The 20,360-nt window shown below is 39.2% G+C and overlaps 1 protein-coding gene across 4 annotated transcripts in view; it reads right to left on the reverse strand.

Moving 5' to 3' along the window:
• The window catches only part of LOC110835067 (uncharacterized), a 114,930-nt gene that overhangs the window by 76,397 nt on the left and 18,173 nt on the right, over positions 1–20,360 (reverse strand). For 3 of the 4 annotated variants that reach the window (XM_087351285.1, XM_087351286.1, XM_087351283.1), the window contains exon 1: positions 19,840–20,049. The exons of the other annotated variant lie outside the window; for it this stretch is intronic. The gene's annotated coding sequence lies outside the window, so the exon portion shown is untranslated. Of the gene's footprint in view, positions 1–19,839; positions 20,050–20,360 lie in introns of those variants that run through there. 4 annotated transcript variants of the gene reach the window in all.

The raw sequence follows: 20,360 nt of genomic DNA on the forward strand, positions 1-20,360 counted from the left end.
AGACGGTTAAAATAGCGTACAAGGGAGATACGGGCTTGTTTAAGTCCAAAATCGTTTCATATGTTTTCAACTAAACTCTTCCTCGCAGGCAGCGTATCCAGGAATACCAACATAACGGATAGTTCAGCCACCGGCGGATCAACTTCCATCTGCTCTGAAGGCCAAGGAACAAGTTACGTCTCGTCACGTCTGTGATGAACTTTGTGTTCTGAGACCACACTGCACACTAAATGTACCATCGCCGACAACCATATTATACTATGGTTTAGCGATGATGCGTTTGTTCGCGTTTTGCTCGGTTAAGAGTGAGCGGTCAAGAATCTGTAGTCTTCAGATTCGCCCCTCGTCCAAGCGACCTCGATCGACATTCTTTCTACATGAACCTACTTCAAGTTTTTAGGGGGTGAGAGAACACTGGATACTATTTACATACACGGATGTTTCAAGGAGGATTTGTTACGGATTATGTTTCAATAAGATGCAACACTGATTCCTTTCCATTTTTACTGTCAGTATACAGTGTTTTATCACTATCAGTCATTAATTAAAAACAAATCCTCGATTTAATTACATCGTAATGGTAATTCTGTATCGTCGTGCTACTGTAGGAGAAGCAGGAATCACATAAGGATGTCCCTACAACCGTACAATGACCTCAGAAATTAAAATTAAAAATAAAGTTTTACTGAGTAACATTACACAGAGTGTTTCACATTTAGTATTGAGAGCATTTTTTTTAAACGATGCAATATTAAAAGTGGAAAACCGATACTACTACATTTTATTAAATTTTGCTTTTCCTGTGAACAAACAAACGTCGTTATAAAACAGAGCGAATTCAGTAGTAAAGTTTTAAGGTAAATCTTAGATTCCGTGCAACTTCGCAGAAAATAATTTCAGCTTTTTTAGGCCTCGAGTAAAATCAAACAAACAGGTGCACGAGACGGGAACAGCAGAGTGCATCTTACTCCTGTTGAAAGCAGCAGCAACTGAAATACTCTTCCAAGACTCGATTAAAATTCTGAACAGATATAATTGATATCGTATCACTTTAAACCATCGACTCTTTTGTAAATTTCTGGGGTTTCTTAACAACTGGCTTCGTTTCGAAATCTAAAACTTCCCTTCGGAAGTAAAACGTGGACATGAGCTCACAAGTCGCTGCAAACAAGATAATCCTCCGCATGAGAACTGATTTGTTTGTTACCAACCAAATTCCTGTAACGCAAATTCGTGAAAGACAGCATTTGTTCCGCTAAGTTACAACAAATCTACTGGAACAACAAGTTGCTGGAATGTCTGTTGTAAGTAGTTGAAACGTCGGTATATTAACGACCTCTGATTACCAGGATTCGTATTTTCACAAATTACAACGTGAAACGTGAGGAAGCCCTGGGCACTGTTTTCTATTTAAAATCCTGCGGTCATTTATTATAGCATGGGAAAATGAAAGATTTTAAACCAAAATATGTGATATAAATACCATGCTTCATCAAGCTTTAGGTAGTTAAGAATAAAAACATGGAACCTGCCGCGGAAGTGGTCAGCTCTGTAACGGTACCTCAACCTCGCAGAAATGAATTCGTCTGTTTTCTGCAACATAAGCGATGTTTTCCCATGATACTCAATTTCAAAAAGGCGAAATTTAAAACGGGAATATAATGAGATGTGAAATTCTGGTGTGTTGTGCTAAGCCTGAAAGAATTCACTTCATTACTTTCCGTACATGATGAAGACGATCACGTGACCTTGAATTGGGAAGAACTCCCCAAGTACCAATTATAACTCCCTATCAGCATGCATAGATCCTCGAAACAAGTTTGAAAGCATGTCAATTTACATAAAGTAATTTTATATATAGAACCCGGCTATGGGAAACATCGTGTCTCTTCCAACAGGTAGCCAACATGAATCCACCAAAAGAATCATTTTTATTTTTTTACAGTTTACCGGTCGTATCTCGGCCTGACTGACCGAATGGCCTCAAGGAAATCCAAGGATATTTTATCTTTAAGAGAAATTAGGAGGAGGAGGAGGGGGGTCTTGTACAATGGGTTACCGTTGTTCAAGCAGAGACGACCGCTCAGGCTATGAACAACGGTACGCCAACTAAAGTGGTCTACATTAAGTCTGCAACAGATGGATTTACTACAATGCCCTTGGCACAACTGGGCCAACATTTGCAAATGCACATCTCAGCCTTCAACGTCTTCAATTACCAACAAACTGGCATATTACTTTATCGAAAAAAAAAATTGAAATCCTCTGAAGAAAAATAAATCTCTTTAGGGTTAAAAATGGTGGCAGTATGTTCCACCGAAATTTTTTTTTTATCGACATACCACAAGACCAAGAATTACATCTTCAGCTGCAATTGCAAGTCCCACATCTGCTAAACGCGAGGATGTTGAATCTCACGTTTTTTTTTTTTTCAAATCAACATCACAAAAACATGCAGCGACAGACCGATGAACGTTATCTTAAATAGTTTGCATCTAATTTCTCGCTGTTCATATCGGAAGTAGCAGAACTGAAAGGCTTCCTGTAAATTCTACAAATCATAATGACGATAATATTTATTAATTTTTTTCCGAACTTCTATGATCCGTTCTGCAACATTTCCTCAACATTGAGTGAGATCGCAAGGTCTGAGTACAGCAGAATCACCAGCGAAACAGCTACTGTTGACAAGAAATCTTGACAATCATCTACATGATCGATTGATCGATAATACAAGTTGAGTTAAGCTTCCCTGTAACTTGATAAACCGGTTACAGCTATTCTATAATCGTGTTGTGTTGGTACATTTCTATGTCTCATATGTCGCCAGTTGCAGTCAATGACCAAGTAAGAGTAGCAATTATTTTAAAACTGCGTTCAACCTGATCTGCCCTCTGTTTTTTAAACATTTCACTCAACTGATTTTTGTTTCTTATAAATTTCATTTTTAGAAAAAAAAAATACACACATAGAAATTAAATAATGTAACGTAACGTAACAAACTCGAATTTTTTATACTGGAACGTACAACTGGAAACAGTACGATTCAAAGGAGACTCGAACAAGATACTGACAGATTCGTAATTGACGTCTGCTATTACATCTAACTGTTACTGACGAATGAAAACGTTTCTTAGGAATAATATATTTCCGCAAGTCAGTGCCTCACTTTGACAAACTTATGTACGCTTCTGCAAGTATTTCAAACAACAGAAACTCAGAATCGTTGAATATTTTTAAGAAAACAGTCGCAGAATGAAACATCTTCAACAGAAACACACACGGAAGAATTTAAAATAAACACGGCAACCACGACAAGACAAAACGTTCACTGAACTTCCTTAGATCCGAAAGAAAACAATTTGTAGATCAGCGCACGAATCAGCCAAAGTTCTTGCTAACGACTGTTTGTCTAGAGTGTGAGAACACAGTCGTTGGTGGTGTACGTACCACGCATGAGAGATGAGAAATCAGAAACAATTTCAGCCGAAAAACCTAAAGCAAAGATAGACCTAGGAATACACGGGATGATAATATTAAAATGTGTCTTGGATGTTTCATCGCGGAGGGTAAAGATGATGATAGATACGTATCGCCGTCTTCGGTGCTGAAACGATTTGTTCCTCCGAAAAGTCGGTAACCATATTCAAGACCACCCAGAAGATCACAATCGAGACTTTAAACTGTTGCTTTTAAATGGGCTATGAGAATGTAAACATGATTCAAAATGATTCAGGGTAAAATTTAAGTGGCGGGTTATCGACGAAGCGCTTTCACTGTGAAGTTAGCTGAATGGAATATCCACGAATATGGTTTCAATGGCCAAGCACTTGTTTGGTTTTTGTTAACATTTGAGGGCTCAATAAACTCTGGAGTACGCAAACCGAAGCTGAGCCCAACGGTTAATCCCTCAAAACGTGTTACAGTTGTCTTCATTACAAAAATGCGCTGTTTCTGTTACAAAGACCATCAATCAGAGAGAAAGATTGCAGGGAACAAAATGTCACATCCAGTGACAGCTTACTAATCTCTCTTCCGGTCCACAAAGGAATAGATTTCAGCCCTCGACCACACAAAAAAAGTATAAGGATACAGGCAGAACAATAGAGTGCCCGTCTTACATGGCAGAGGTAGGTCACATGCTCACTTAGCAAAGATTTTCGTACTGTTTCAGGTACTTAGCGTCTAATAGTACGACGATTATGTGAATTATTTTATCACTTGTCTGAAAAATTGAGTAAAACCTCTTTCGTCAGTCAAGTTCCTCTTCGACTTAAATTTCTATAAACACGCCTAATTGTAAATTGTTCCTTGTTCGGAAATTATTCACTGTTTCCAAAACGTGCAAATAGGTCTATTTTTTTAATTATTATTATTTACTAACTAAAACCACTAGCTACAATCCAAAGGACTCTACCTATTATTTGTTATCAGTTATTTAAAGTGATATATTTTGTCGCCTGTTTGTTGTATAGCTCTTCAGAAACGTCGTGCTACAAATTACTGGCTTCTGAACGCTGGATCGCAACAAATAATGCAAACGCAGTTAAATATCAGCAGTTATCTGATATTAACCACGTTTTTCCAATACTATCATTACGTAGTTAAACAGTTTTAATCCTTGTGATTTACTCTACTTCAGTGTTTTAACAAATATATACTCAGATCTTCCTGTTCAGATACATTTTATTGTGATATATGTTCTAAAAAGGACGGTGGACATTATATAAGCTATAATATCCTGTACGAAAATGGCTATTAATAGTCCTACCCGGATAATTCAAGTCCAAACTGTAAACTGTATTCTGGTTCGATAAGTCATTCTTACACTCGTATGATCTTTTAGTTTTATAAATTGGTGAATGATGTCACCTGAGAGGGTAAGAAATGTAAACTTCAAATTGGTACTGTTGCTAGCCGTTTAGTATATTAATTAATCAATTAGTGTTCTGTCTGACGACAGGTCCATATGAACAGGATCCTTCCATCCTCTTCTCGGACTGGGACCTGTTCATATACGTTCTTGGCAGATGATCCAGAAGTGGTTTGCCATTGCCTTCTTCTGTGTGGGAATCGAACCCGAGACCCCAGGATTAAAAGGCCAGCGTTCTAACCGCTAGACCACCGTGATCTGCGTTTAGTATATAGTGCATCAGAATGCATGCAGCCCACGAGTGCTGGGCAAGTTATCAGGCAGGATACGACATCAACTGTCTGGCCTCTTAAGGTCAAAACTAACAAAGTATCTGCCACTGAACAGGGATTCTGCTTGTAATAATAGCAAGCAATTACTCTCTTGTAATGGAGGTAACATACAAAAAGGAACAAGCAAATACTCGTTTCCTTGCAGTGCATAAACATCTTAGAAATTACGTCTGGCATGACTTAAGCACTTTATTTTTGTTTTGGGCGAACTTTCGCTTAGTCAGCGAACGACAGATTAGTATCTAACGTGCTCACTTTAATCAACAGTCACATCGCTACCACACCTCGTGGCAGAACGTACCCGTTACAGACTGGAAATTCGAATGGATATATTAAATAAATACATGTTATGCTTTATTATTATTATTAGTGTTCTGTCTGACGACAGGTCCATATGAACAGGATCCTTCCATCCTTTTCTCGGACTGGGACCTGTTCATATACGTTCTTGGCAGATGATCCAGAAGTGGTTTGCCATTGCCTTCTTCTGTGTGTGAATGGAGTAATTGTTGGGATGCCACGGAGGAAAACTCCGTGTTGCCTAGACCACGGCCTTGCCCAACACAAGTTATAAATTCGGGCACCGCCAGGAATCGAACCCGTGACCCCAGGATTACAAGGCCAGCGTTCTAACCGCTAGACCACCTCATCTTATTATTATTTAGTGTTCTGTCTGACGACAGGTCCATATGAACAGGATCCTTCCATCCTTTTCTCTTCTCGGACTGGGACCTGTTCATATACGTTCTTGGCAGATGATCCAGAAGTGGTTTGCCATTGCCTTCTTCTGTGTGTGAATGGAGTAATTGTTGGGATGCCACGGAGGAAAACTCCGTGTTGCCTAGACCACGGCCTTGCCCAACACAAGTTATAAATTCGGGCACCGCCGGGAATCGATTACAAGGCCAGCGTTCTAACCGCTAGACCACCGTGGCTATTTGTTATGCTTTATGAATAAATTAATTGTAATCCAGTACAACTCAGTGCGGGTCATCACGACCTTCTAGGGGGTAAACCGACCGGAAAGTGAATCTAAAAACTCACATCAACTTGGTTCTGAGGTTTTGAATGTGTTAAATTTTATTTTGTTCTGTCATAAGCCTGTATGACGTGGTGCCTACTTATGTACAAGGGACAACTTTACCTTTCAGAAGACTGGAATAAGACATGACGAATGTCATGGCTCTTCAGAACACTAAAATACAAATTACGTAGCTAAATAAACCGCGGTACCACCTTTATTGCCTCTTACATCACTGTGTTCGCAACATCACTGCTCCCTTCTGGATTCTGGTAACGCAAAACACCACAGGCATGTTTAGGCACAAAATGCTGTTTTAAATTAGACACTATTAAGTAAGAAAAATATCGAAAAATAGACGAAACCGGGGAGATAAATAATTAAATAAACACATTTCATCCCATTCCACGCCCTCTTACACACACACACACTTTATGTACAATAAAAATGGGATGGATATCCTGGAATATTAGCAGACTTACTCAGCATTCCCAGATCTTTCTAAGAACATGACGTGAGTTCCTTGCACCTTCGTACTCTGAATTCTGTTAGCTGTTCCAATCGATTCGTCTGAATAAATACGAAAGCAACTTTTTAACGTTAATGTTGTCTTTCTCGGCTGTTTCACTAATTTATCATAAAATAGGAAAACTTCAAACGGAGGATAGTGAATTAGCTACATCAGTAATAGCAGCAGTACGGATTTTGTCTGCTTTGTCGGACGCAAATTCATGGAAGAGCGCGGTAGCAGTGTTTTCAGCTGCTGACTTTTTACGACATTTCACGCAGAAATTGCAGGTTTGCTCATGATCTAATACCGAGCCGAATTTGAAATGTCTACCTTGAAATGACCCATTAATTACGGATATCAAAACGAAAATAAAACGCATTCACCATGCATTTGCTTTATATTCCACAGAAAACAGCGCTACAATAAATATTACATATTTTTTAAAAATCTGTTTCATCAATTCAGGATCGTACATGAAGTGGCGCTACAGTTCCAGTCATCTCAGAAGTTCGTGCGTCCGTTATGTTGGTATTTCTGATTGTATAAATTAAGAGGTTAGGATGACCTTCAATTTCATTAAAATCTGCCCTGCGGATCTCGAGTTAATATGTGTGGACAGACGGATGTCCACGATTAGCTTTAAACGCGTTCACTTTGTCCAGATTGTTCAAACAACACTCTGATACATCATAAAACACCTCTGTGTACTCTTCTCGAAAGAAGCCATCAATCCAGTCTTGCTTCAACAACTATTTGATTGCCCACACATGAAGAATAAGAAATTTCCTGGACCAGAATCTTTTTTACAATCGGATAAAACCAAAACTTGACTACAGCGAGTGAGATACAGTTCAGAATAAAATCTTACGCCGCAAAAGCTTAAATTGGGGTGCGATGTATCGAGTCACGACCATCATGATTAATAATCTGATCTGCCTGAGCTCTTGATATTACATGGCTCTGAGTCAACTGGGTCAGTCAGATTCATAATGCCCACACCTCTGACTAACCATATAAATAGTGACATGTGTCACAACCAATTGAAGTAAGCACCTTCGTAATATATAGTACCCGTTCTTCATAACATCCGGTTCGCCGACTTACGCCTCAAGGCCAGATATCTTGCTATGGAAACATCATACAAAGGGGAATTCCAGTAGTAATGCTCCTACTCACGCTGAAGTTAATTATACCTTTGATTTTGGTAAAAGAGAAACAAGAAACCCTCCTACACATGCGTTGAAGTCTCCACAAATAAATTTCAAATAAAGCGTATATTCTGACAAGTTCGAAGCAAAAACATTTTGCCAGATTTTTTTTCAAATGTATATCGAAATACTGAACTAAGTCCTTCCTAAGTCCCTCAGTTGGTCAACAAATTCTCTTTTACTGAAGCCGGTGGCTCGGTTCTGCGTTCACAAGAGCGCGCTACTGGTCTAAAGTCGATACCAGATGACGTGCCACATATTTATGCCCAATTTCTTCAAGGTATAGTTTGGTATTATTTTCCATCTATGCCAAGGTCTTCCAAATGGCCTCTTTCCGCTATACATTCCAGTAAAATCTCTGAACAAATTTCTCCCCTCTCATTCTCCTTGATTTTAAAGCCTGGTTAATATGAGATAGGTCTCAATACCCGTGATGAAATTAATGTTTTGAGTCTGGTACCGAGCACTTTAATGGTGTTTTCAGATCCCTGACAAGTCTCATGTATTCCCTCAAGAAATTCCAGCTTCCAGAGCGCACTCCTTCAAGGGAAGTCATCACTGTTCTGATTGCGACACACGTACATACCGGACAGTTCCCCCCCCCCTCTCCATCGCTTACATTTGAACAGTAAACGTAGAGCGAATTTGAGTAATACGTGCAATTTCAAGATATGTGTACCAGTAAGTTTTGCCACATCCGAAGTACACTGACGACATTATATTCTGTTACACAAATCACGGAGTACTGCCGGTTCATTTAAAAAGCACATCACCTGCAAGTTCTGCTACTTTTTCCGAATCTGTCAGTAACGCATTTCAAAATTAATTTATCAATTTCATAAATTACTTCACAACTGATAGATATCCATGACAGCTTTCAGTATTTTGTGAGATGAATCACGAGGTAATGACGGTATTTAATCATCACTTTTAGTCAAATTATCTTGAAAACATAAGCAGCCTGAAGGTCGCTAAGACTTTAAACGTTGTTGTAAGTTATGTTCGAGCCAGAAACTTAGTCACTACATTGACGAGTTATGGACAGGACAACTGAGTTCGATTCTTGGTAGGTTTTAAATGTCGAAGTGAACTCCGTAGTCCACCCATCATTAAATTCAATGGTTTCCAGAGGCTTTTTTTTTTGGGGGGGGGGGAGCAAAGTGAATCATCATTTCCATCTAATCTCCTACACACATTCTTAGATCGATGCTTGGTTAAGCTCAAAGTTCATTTTATTTTTTCCTTCTTCCTGAGTTACATACACTTCATTGTTCCTATCTAAATCATACAACGTTGAATGGCAAATATATCAGTGACAATATTTCCAGGAGGGGTAATTTTTTTCGAAACGAAGTTTTATTCTCTGTTATCACAAGCGTCCAGAGTTGGAAACGTCTAATGTTTAAAGACCTCCAAAAACAATGTGCTTAATCATAATTGATTTATTTTTAACAGGTATTGTCCAATGTTTGGACAAATGCGGGCACAAACCTACTTCAGCCCCCTGATATAAGTCACCTGGGTACAAGACTCAACATGACATGGAACTGCTTTTAAAATGTATCCTATGTGAGAAATGTTCAGATACACACTCCCCTCTAGAAGCTGTGGGTTGTCCCCTGACTCGGAGTGGCGCAGTGTAGGATTACTTTCACTGCTGCTACTAAATCATTAAGTGGGGAGTGAGTCTGGTAACTTTCGCTTTCAAGGGTAAGGACGACCCTTCTTTTGGAAAGGACTGAACTTTAATCCCCCAACGCAGACGTCGGAGAACAGAAGACTGTTCGCATTAGATTGATGACATAGTAAGAAGAGACCTGAACAAAGTCACGTAGTCACATTACATCCAGCCTGCATTCAGTAAGTCCTTGCATCGAATCTCGAGTTGAGCGGCAAAGTCTGGGACGGTACAACCAATACAGATAACCTACGTTCTAATCTATCCTAACACAGTGGTAATATAATTATAATGTTTATCACCGCTAATACTAGATCCCATGATCATTATCTCCGTCCTCATAATCTATCTTATAATACCCAGCTCGACGTTAGTCTGCATATCCTACGTCAAGGCTTTGAAAAGAAAATTTGTGGACACTTTTATCAGAACACGTTTAAAATTGCTCTTTCTTAAAAAGTGACAAAGCTACACAAACGTATAAAACAATAAGCATTACTGATTTGTGTATCCTGATTTTCTGCATGTTCTAAAATATGTGGGGTTATAGTTTTTTGAAATGAATAATAATATTATTAATATTAACAATAATTTTCATGATTTTCGTTTTCCCTAATTTCTTCACAAACCTTGCGTTACCTTACGTTTTTGTTACAGGACACCAACATTACGAAACAGTCTCAGACGTTTTTGTTTTTGTACCACATTTCTGTAATTCAATTCTATACCAATTTATTCAGAATTTCAGAGTTATTCTTAATTATATTTATACCTTCCACTAACAAATAACGAAGTTTAACAAGCAAAGTCAGCGCATGCGTTAATAACGATGGTGTACACATCGAACGGAAGGCACGGGATAGTAGACTCACGTGAATTACCGAGTTACCGCCCCACACACGGGTGTCTCCATAATTGTTCACTTTTCTGTCGCACGATTCAGCAACGTAGTCTCTCCGTTTAATTCGCTTAGGATGTTCCTAATTTGCTAGGCGGTGTGAGTCCGTGTTATAAGAAAAATGCAGGCCACTTCTGCGCTCCGCATATAAAGAGTCCTCTTACACTGAAAGTAGCACGGATGCGGGTCATATACTGTACTGAGGCTGATGTTTCGCTGTCCGCATGATGGAAGGAATATTTTACTTACTGGACTGATATTTTGTCTTGAGTTCGAGAGAGAAGCTTGAGTCATTGTTCAAAGGAATTTTTAAGCATTGAAACTAACAATAGTTTTAAGTCATGCCTGGAACTTTCAGTGTACGTAATTGCGTCTATGCCATTGCACGTCAGATGATTAATCATACTTCGTTATTTTTGGTAACTTGATATTTCAAGCAAATAGCAACAGAACAATGAGAAATCATATTACTCATCCGACCTTGAAAGGAGTTTCTGATAACTATTGTCGCCGTAGTTAAGTGTCCGAACAACTGCTGTCAAGAATTTGGTAGGAAACTTTCGGATGAATACAAGGTCCATGCAGAATTCCTTCTAAAGCCATAAGTCACACAGATAAAAAAGCAATTCTCCGCTTTTTAAGGAGTTCAAATTTTCAGTATCTGCTAACATATTGTATCCTGAGTGTGTGAAACGAAAAGATTAAATGAACATCCGCTGTATCACATTAAGTCTTGTAAGGTCAATTTCCATGATGCTAACTTCATATCTGTTTCTCACCTACTCTGTAGACGCTGGCTTAACTTGATTCTCTGGGGTACAGGAGAGACATTAACGCATGGATGATGCAACATATTGGCGATTCCTGTCAGAATTCGAAACCTGAAAATAGGAAGTTTAAATGCGGATGCAGCTGTGCGCTCAGGAACTCGATTTGTGCCTAGCCCAGTTCCATTGTCCTGACATGTTGGGAATACTTTATTAACCCCTTGAAATCGAAGCTGGTATAAGTAATATACAGGGTGATCGAAAGTCGTAATAACAACTTTAAAATATCTACTGATGTTTTCTACAAAACACAATTCGTCTGGATTAATAAATACACAACATCGCTGTCACTATACAAGAGGTAATGCAGGTAACGTTGTAACCTGCAACTGTCCAAGTGCCAGGAAGTCTTTTTCACAAGTGCAATGAGTGTTCGTCGTCGAACACTACCTTGCACCTTGTTCTTGCCTAACTTGATATAACGAGTTCAGGGATGCATTTCCCAATTCTCCTGTCCCAAAAAAATCGACAGTATGTCTTCCGATGAACCGTTTATGTGATATTCAACATTATTTTCTAATTTAGATATAATTTTTTTTGTGACAAACAGGACTTCGCTATTAAAAAGATGAAATGGTAAATGCTGTTGATAGAAATAATCGCTGTTTATTGTAAGAATCACACAAAACTGAGGAATACAAAATACAGTGTTAATTCCCGTTAACGCAGACGGTTAAAAGAAAGACTTACTCGTCACATTTGTGCCACTCATTCGCCTGAACTCAATTAAATGCCCTCCTTACGCCGCTGCATCACTGATTAAGTAACGATTTTCGCCAAGTTCACTGCCTGCTTATGAAACAACTTTCTCCGAACGCCTGGAGGCTTTCCTATGCATGCACCATTCCTCTGAAAGTCAAGGTTACATTTCCTCACTGCAGCGGTATTTAATCCTATTACGACGTTCCTTATTTAATAACGCTGTATCATGTTGTGATGCGTCGAACAAGCCCTAAAGATTGTCGTGAATCAAGATACGTCAGGATCTGTATTAAAAATAAAACAAATAAAAATTTGTGGACTGTATTTATCTGTGAACACAGTAATTATCCTTTGATTTTGAGGGTTATGCATTTCTTGAGAACCTGAGTAACTACCAGCTTTTCAAAAAAGATTTTTGCCCTTTGAACTTAGCTAATGAAATTATTGCATAAATCTGCAAACAATTAAGCGGATGCGTATAAACTGTATCAAGTACTCAAGATGAGTGCTGGGTCATAACCAAATTTCTTAGAACTCAATAAAAAAAAATTACCACTACAGCAAATGCGAGATTTGGTGTCGACCTAGAAGTCTGAAAGCTCACACAATATGTCTCAAGAACCTATAATAAAATTACTTCGACAGTATTACGCATGAATAAAATTATTTAAAATACGCCATCTCTTCTGCTAATTACATCTTCCAAGTTATAATTTCTCAGAACTGAAACTTAATGTCCCTGGACTAGGTTTCCCCTTTTGTTTGGGTTTTCCAGTAAATTATAAATTTAGATTAAATGTTCAGGTCTGCCTTGTCTCCTATGTTTACGCAATATGCATTCGGGCTAGTTCCAAGGGACAATTATTCATTACTGTATCATCAGGAATTACCTATGATCAATTTCAAAACAACTGACGTGTCTCAGCTGAGCTGAGTCCCTGAAACATGCACGGAGCCAGACACTGCATTCTCGAAATTATTACACGTATCTGCTAACATCCTTAAGTATTCCAGACATAAAGAGCTAATTGATTTCCTGATTTATCTCGTTCCGTCATAAATCAACCTACATCTAAATTAAGTTACAGAAGAATCTGCCACTGTTTAATACTGCAATAATTCTCCTAGTATTTAAATAAATATGGTGTATGTTTATGAACTATGTTAATCCGGCTCACGACAAACCTTCTGATTCCATTGAATGTGGGGAATTATTTCACAAACAGAGCGTCTAGTAGCGTCATGAGAAGAGCTCCGTTCCATAGAACTGCAGTCAAGTCATGATTACTACATTATTTGGTTTCTGGATTGCCCCAACCTTCAAGTCATTTCAAAGAATGTCACTTCCCGAGGAAAATTTCGCTTCTGGGTAATCTTATACGAACGACGACCATGACGTAAGTACGTGTTCACTGAAATGAGAGCAGCTATTTGCTCATTATGATTCTCAGTCTCCTATCAGAATGCTCGCTCTACAATCTGGCTCGCGTCCAATATTAACAGGAAAAAAAAAAGTTTATAAGGTCTGCAGAAAATGACTAATATGTGCCAATTTTATTCGAAAACAATCAGATGAACATTCATAACAAATAAAAGAAATATAGGTTTACGCCTATTATTCATTAGAATTGTCATGCAATATTCATGAGAAAAGTAAAAAACAAATTTGTTTGTCTTACGTAAGCCCTGACGACTAAAGTGTTATTTGTTAAATCTTACAACCTCTGACTTAAATTCCTCTCTCATTCCATTTTATTTAAATATGGCGCTGGATTCGATCGCGGTACGAAGGCGTGGGATACTCTCTGTAGCCTCGTTTCAACATGGCACGTTAACTCATTACTGAATCACTAACACATACATTTCCGTTTTAAAATTTTCGAGCTAGAAAAATCATTACGTATTTCTCGTCTCCCCGATGCGTGTTACATGATCCGAATATCTCAGAATTATCTCGTAATTCTTGATCTGATCTATCTGATAATACAAAATAACTTTTAAGTCGGCATGAAGCTAGACGCAATGACACTACACAAACATTCTTCCACGATTCCGTCATTATCCAGCAGACAGAAACACATTAAAGTCAGTTACTTTTTATTACTCTGGTGTTTTACGACGCTGTATCAACTACGTCGCCATTTAGCTACAAATAATATACTGAGGAATGATTAAAAGTGATTGATCCGCAGGGTTTAGATCAGGGGTGGCCAACCCGCGGCCCGCATGTGGCCCGCCTTGAACATTTTTCCGGCCCGCGAGATTCATCACACTTTTACAAAATATATTTATTTTATAATGGCCAAAGTAGTGAAAACCAATGTATTAAAAAAAATACATTATTTGTGCATCCATATATTCAAAAATTATCTGTCGAAATTATCTAATATGGGGATATATAATTTTATATGTGGCCCGCGGAGTTATGATGTATTTCCAAAGTGGCCCGAAAGATCATTTGGGTTGGCCACCCCTGGTTTAGATAGTATAGAAGAAGAAACTGAGAAGAATCCATCAGTATCGACGGCCCTCGGGTGAGATTCGAATTAACACTTCCCAACATCACATCGAGACACGCGTTTTTCTGAGTTTCGAGACAACTCTTTTTTCACTCACAATTTCAAATTGAGACAAGGAACCTCCTACTTATGAGAACTCGCTTTAAAAAAAAATCAGCTACTTTTCGCGTGTACAATTAAGCGTGACAGATGTCTCCCATGAGACACAGCTTATGAAAGCATTCTCATCACCTAATGAGTTCTGTCTACCGGGTCATAAACACACCGACAAAATCAACGCAAAGAAGTCTACCCACTTGCTGCCGAAATATTTACTCTGGGGGCAGCACAAAACAGGCCCACCCCTCCTACATCACCAGTTGACTACATTACCCCCAGACATACCAAGTGAAAGAACAAACAGCAAACCCCCTGCCCCCTCCCCACCAAGAAAAAGCCATCTAGACACAAATAGTGGAATGCCCACTCCTAGAATGTCTACACGGCACAGCAGCCAAATACACACAGTTTCAAACATAATTAAAAAGTGGAGGATCGACTCAGACTGAAGACTACGGAGGAACGCGGCCGAGCTCGGCGTAAAACCAGAGTGTACATGCAGGCACTGGCTATGGGAAAGAAAACAGAGAGGAAATTCCACCACCACAAGACGTCTTCATGCAGTCAGTCCACCCTTGCTTATATTGTATGTACTTGCACAGAGCACAATGGGAAAAAAAAAAAAAAAGACCGCACGGCAGAAATGAAGAAATTCAGTTCAACCTGTGCAAAAATGGAGTAAGTCGTATGTCACTTTAAAGTCGACGTCGAGTACGATGTGTCAGCGAAGAAATTACTCCGCCATCCGACGCGAAATGAATCGGGAAATTTCGAGTCTTCTTCTCACGCGATTACGTATTCTGGAGTCGGCGTCAGGACGAGGAGGCATGATGACCGGTTTCATAACACCGGTCAGGTCTCGTCACCATGAACTTCAACTTAGCAAACCAATTTCAAGCTCGCATATTTTATAGTCTGGATCTTGGCTACAGGGGAATTTATTTAAAGACGCTATCAACTGATCAGAGCGTCGACTGATAGTATGACTCGTGCTTAATGAAGGCTAAACGGCATGGAAGTGGTCGTGATCTAATTTAGGATACTATCCTAGCATTTGAGCGAAGGACTGAGGAAAATCATGAAGAAATTCAGTTAGTATAAGTGGTCTCAGGGAAGGGATTTGAACCCAGGTCCTCCCGAAATTGAAGCAACACTCAAGGACGAGGCTTGGTGTCAATGTCTTATACACAGCTACATAAGTTGAATGTTGAATTATTTTGTAAATTTTTTTATCTTAATTTTTAGTAATGGTGTTAAAGACTCTGGGTTAGTTTCTTAGTGTTCCATCATTGTGGGTAGTTAGAAGAGTTCGTAGCTGCCATGACAACGATAAAGGATGTAAAATAAGGCATTAATTAATAAACACAGCTTGGTTCAAATTCAGGAAAATCTTCCGAGTTCCCTCTTCAAAATGATTGAAATACTGGAGACAAATCGCCAAAGGTAGTGCAGCTGAGTATAACTCAGACTCTTTCTTTCTTTCTGGCTGCTTATATTCAAATCCGTGACACGTTTTAACATCAGACGGTCTCGTGGTCGAGAGCTCAAAAAGAATTATACGAAAAATATAAGATTTCCGCTCTGACCTCACACTTGAAGGTTATTGCCAAATTTCTTTCTTTTCGAAAGAGTCCAGTCCATTCGGTGCGACGTCAATGCCAAAACGAGACTGTGACATGAAGGAAAATGCACTTACCTGGAAAGAATCTGGACTTTTTCCATCATCCTTCCAGTAGTGAGTCAGGGAAATACTACAAGTTATGAGGGCAAGTTGGTCTCTCCCGGCTTAGGTTTGTCTCTTCCTTCGGGTACGGTTACACAGTAACTGTGATATCTTATTCACTGCAAAATGGCGTCTTTACAACGTCGCATCGCGCCAGTGTGAGACCTTAAACGAACTGAGAACGAGGCGGAACATCGTTGTTCCCGCGGAAATTACGGTATCACCATGGAGGGTCTCTTTGTGTAGTTGTTCAGCTGTTCAAGAAATTCATAGTTTTTTTTTTAAATCCGTGTTCACAGAGCTTTCACTACAACCCCGTTCTGATCTTGTCCACATCCAAAACCGTTTTCTTTTAAAGTCATTTTTAATATTATGCCTAGCTCTACCACGAAAATTTCGTGTGAATAATTTTATAAGAACGTCTCATTTCCCCAGCGTTCTGCGTGAGCTACAAATCACCCTGCCTCACGTAATTATCCCAGTGCATTAGTTCAGTTTTCTGATAGCATTACTCAGCGAAGTTTGACACAGCCGACAAGGGAATCGCCCCGGACAATCTGTTGCAATCGGCTACCTCGACCGACCGGAGATGTAACCGCGAGTCTGAACCGACGCCGAGGGATGGCGTCATCTGGACAGCGAGATGGCAAAACTGCGATATTTATTGATTTAGCCGTCGGGTTTCGGATCATTGGATCCGAGAGGAAAAGATAAACCAGTACATTTCTCTTATCGATTTTCTATAACTTAAGCGATCTACTTCAAAGCGTTATTTTTAAAGGTTGAACTAAATCATAACTTCTTTATTGTTGAAGTTAATTTACATTTCGGTTACTCAGCAGGATGCTGATTGAAACCTAAGTCAAGATGATACTTAAGTCGATATTCTGAGTAAGACGTTTAGGTTTCAAGAGCGAAAATAAGTCACTTTACCGAACTCAGAAACAGATAAATATCTTCATTATTATTTGCAGACTCGCTGAAAAAATTCTCAAAGTCTGTCAGTTTATATCTCAATTCTCACATTTATATCCATTCGGACCATAATCACATAATCGCTAAGAACATAATCGGCACTGCTTCCTTGTACACAAAATGATATATCATATCGAAGCAAACTGTCGTGGATATTCACTACAGAACCATTCTCATTAACACCGTCAGCTGTTGCCTACACAAAACGAACAGGAAAGAATTTTCTTACAAAAAAATTACACATTATATAGGATAAATAAATTTTGTCAGAAGTTTTAGACTAAATAAGATGCAAATATACTATTAAGCACTCCAATTAGTATTAATGAATTTTATACAAATGAACTTTATCGATCACTCAAGTATGTCACTTCACTTCGTATTTCTCGGATTTATCTAAATGAATACTCACCAAGTTCAGCTGTATCGATCAGAAGATTAAGTTTGTTTTAATCAAATAATCACTTAGGCTTCGTGTAAGCTTCGAACTCACTTCTGTCAAATATTCCTATCGCTACTTAGGGTATGATCTGCGTTCTATGCCAGAGACTAATCTGGTAAGCGGAGTAAAATGTAAAACGAAGTTTAAAAGATTATATTAGCTCAATAAATCGTGAAGACGGTCAATTTTCGCTAAGTTCTTGGATTTTAAGAATTGTCTGACATTAAAACATGCTCGGGACATATAAAAATACATGCAGAATTTTGATCAGAAAACCTCATGGGAAAGATCCACAGGGCAAGAATCGGGATTCATATGGCTCAGATTCGTGAAGCATAATCATCAAATTTCTGATTAAATTAGAGGCAGAGGGTTTCTGAACTACCACGGCGAACAGTAGCTTCTCAAGAAGGTTGTAGTTGAAGTAACCAATGTTACAAAAGTTTTTAGACGGAGAGAGAAAGACTTTTACTGAGATAAAGCACGTTTTCAGACGCTTGGTTTTACGGTCTGAAGCTGACTTATTAAATGAAGTTATGTTTCCTCGCTTAATGAGGTGTATGAACTTGACTCTTTCTCAAATGGGAGCAGCTGACTCGGTCAAGGATTTCCTAGCGTAAACGAGAGCGAACAACTGGCCGGGCGGTACTGTGGTCCATGAATCAATTTGTGCTACCCGCTGTGACGAATAACAAGACAAAAGGATACCCAGTCTATCCACATGCTTGAACCTAACCTCACAAAATAGCGAGAGAGAGAGGGTTGTGATCAGAACGCCAGCTATATCACAGACATACACGCAGTTTCATTTTCGATTCACCGTCACAAAATTTGGAGGCAGATACACAAAGCGAATCCTCGCCCAAAGCATTCGTTTGCCTTCAGAATAATTTACGAAAAACAAATGCTATATTTTGATCAATGGACAGACGTTTCCTCGAAATTCAGATATTTTGAAAAATACACACTTTGAGCCACGTTACGGTCTGCTCCGTAATGTTCGGTAAACGATGACACTGCTTCAAGATTTCGGGTGTACTACAACACGAAACACTATCAACGTCATTTTTCGGTGTTACGCAACAGCAACATTGAGGTTTTCGCGGAAACGATACAGCGTTTAGCAGAAATTACGTCAACAGTGTTCACTACATTAGCTAAATCAGTTCTCTGATAAAATATATTACCGCACTCCTTTTTTAATTTGATAATCTGCTTCTATGTGCAAAACAAATGACAAGTCACTGTCTGCATACCAAAGGCTTTCAAACTTTCAGATGCCCGAAACTAATTTTTACTCTTATCCAGTCTTCGAAACACACGTCTTCGTTGCTTAGTGACCAAGCTGTTATCTCGAAATTATATTTTCTTGCAGATCAAGTTACGGAAGTGAATGTGTTCATGTTGTTTGCACCAGCAAATCACAATTCGAAATCGATAAATACATAATGCTCCAAAGAACACGATAAATAATATTTCCATTTTCGTACATCTCTTTCTGTTACATATTACTCAAAATATTACGATTTTAAATATATTAAATCTAAAACTTCTTGACGATGGTGAAGAGTCAATTGAATAAAAATTTTCTTGGATATTATTCCGGAGATAGGGATTAGCTCTATCTAGTGGGCCCAACTGTGTAGGAACCTGAAGACGGAGATAGAGTCCCATCTACGAAACGTTTTACGTTTTATTAGACGATGGATAATATCCAAGAAAATTTTTATTCAATTAAATATATTAAACCTGGCAAATTTTGCAGTTTGGGTCTACTACTTACATACGCCTATTTTTAAGTTCGTAACTCATTCCGAGAATACTTTAGGTTATTTCGAAGACACTTAAAGCGATTTCAGATAAACTCAAAAGAAAATACCGTGGAACCATGTCTTTCTCTTAATGATCGTCTTAACGCCTTTCCGAACGAAAACCAAAGCAAACCGCAATAGCAACACATCATACCACTTCTAGAACAAGCGTCCAGCAACAAGTTACATCTTGCCGAATGTGAACATAACAGGTACTTACTGTCAGGGACGAGTTGAAGCCGACAACTGCCACACAGCGCGTGTGCCCACAGCGGACTGACGGCAGAACAACGTGTGAGGCGACGCGAGGTCTTATTGACTAACCAGTCCGAGCAGGAACTACAAGAGACTGGTTCCAAAGTGTCCGTCCCCTTTTTCCGCCAAAGTGAAAAATCCCAAGCAGGCAAACCAAACCAGCACACTGACAGCCCAGAAATGAACTCTCCAGTGAGCCAGTGCGCCACAACTTTAAATACTCCGGGGGAGGGGGGGGGGAGTAGGATCGGGGGAGGTGCCTTGCCTTGCGCTAGAGGTCTCCCTTCATGGTTGTCTTGAGCAATTGCATCCCATGCGCGCGTTGGTGAGGGGAGTTGGTTGTGATTGGGCCGAGCGTTACCCCGCGGGCTACAGAAGAAATCACCAGGAATTCGAGTGAACGAGGGAGGACGTCGTCGACGTACACCGTTCTCTGTTGCCGCAAGACGTCGCGTCTCTGTCCCTTGTCATAATAAACAAATTCAT

The sequence above is a fragment of the Zootermopsis nevadensis genome, unplaced genomic scaffold, assembly GCF_977971745.1.
Source record: "Zootermopsis nevadensis isolate Lab colony 2312 unplaced genomic scaffold, Znev_1.0 Znev_ptg000019l, whole genome shotgun sequence".
Taxonomy (NCBI): domain Eukaryota; kingdom Metazoa; phylum Arthropoda; class Insecta; order Blattodea; family Termopsidae; genus Zootermopsis; species Zootermopsis nevadensis.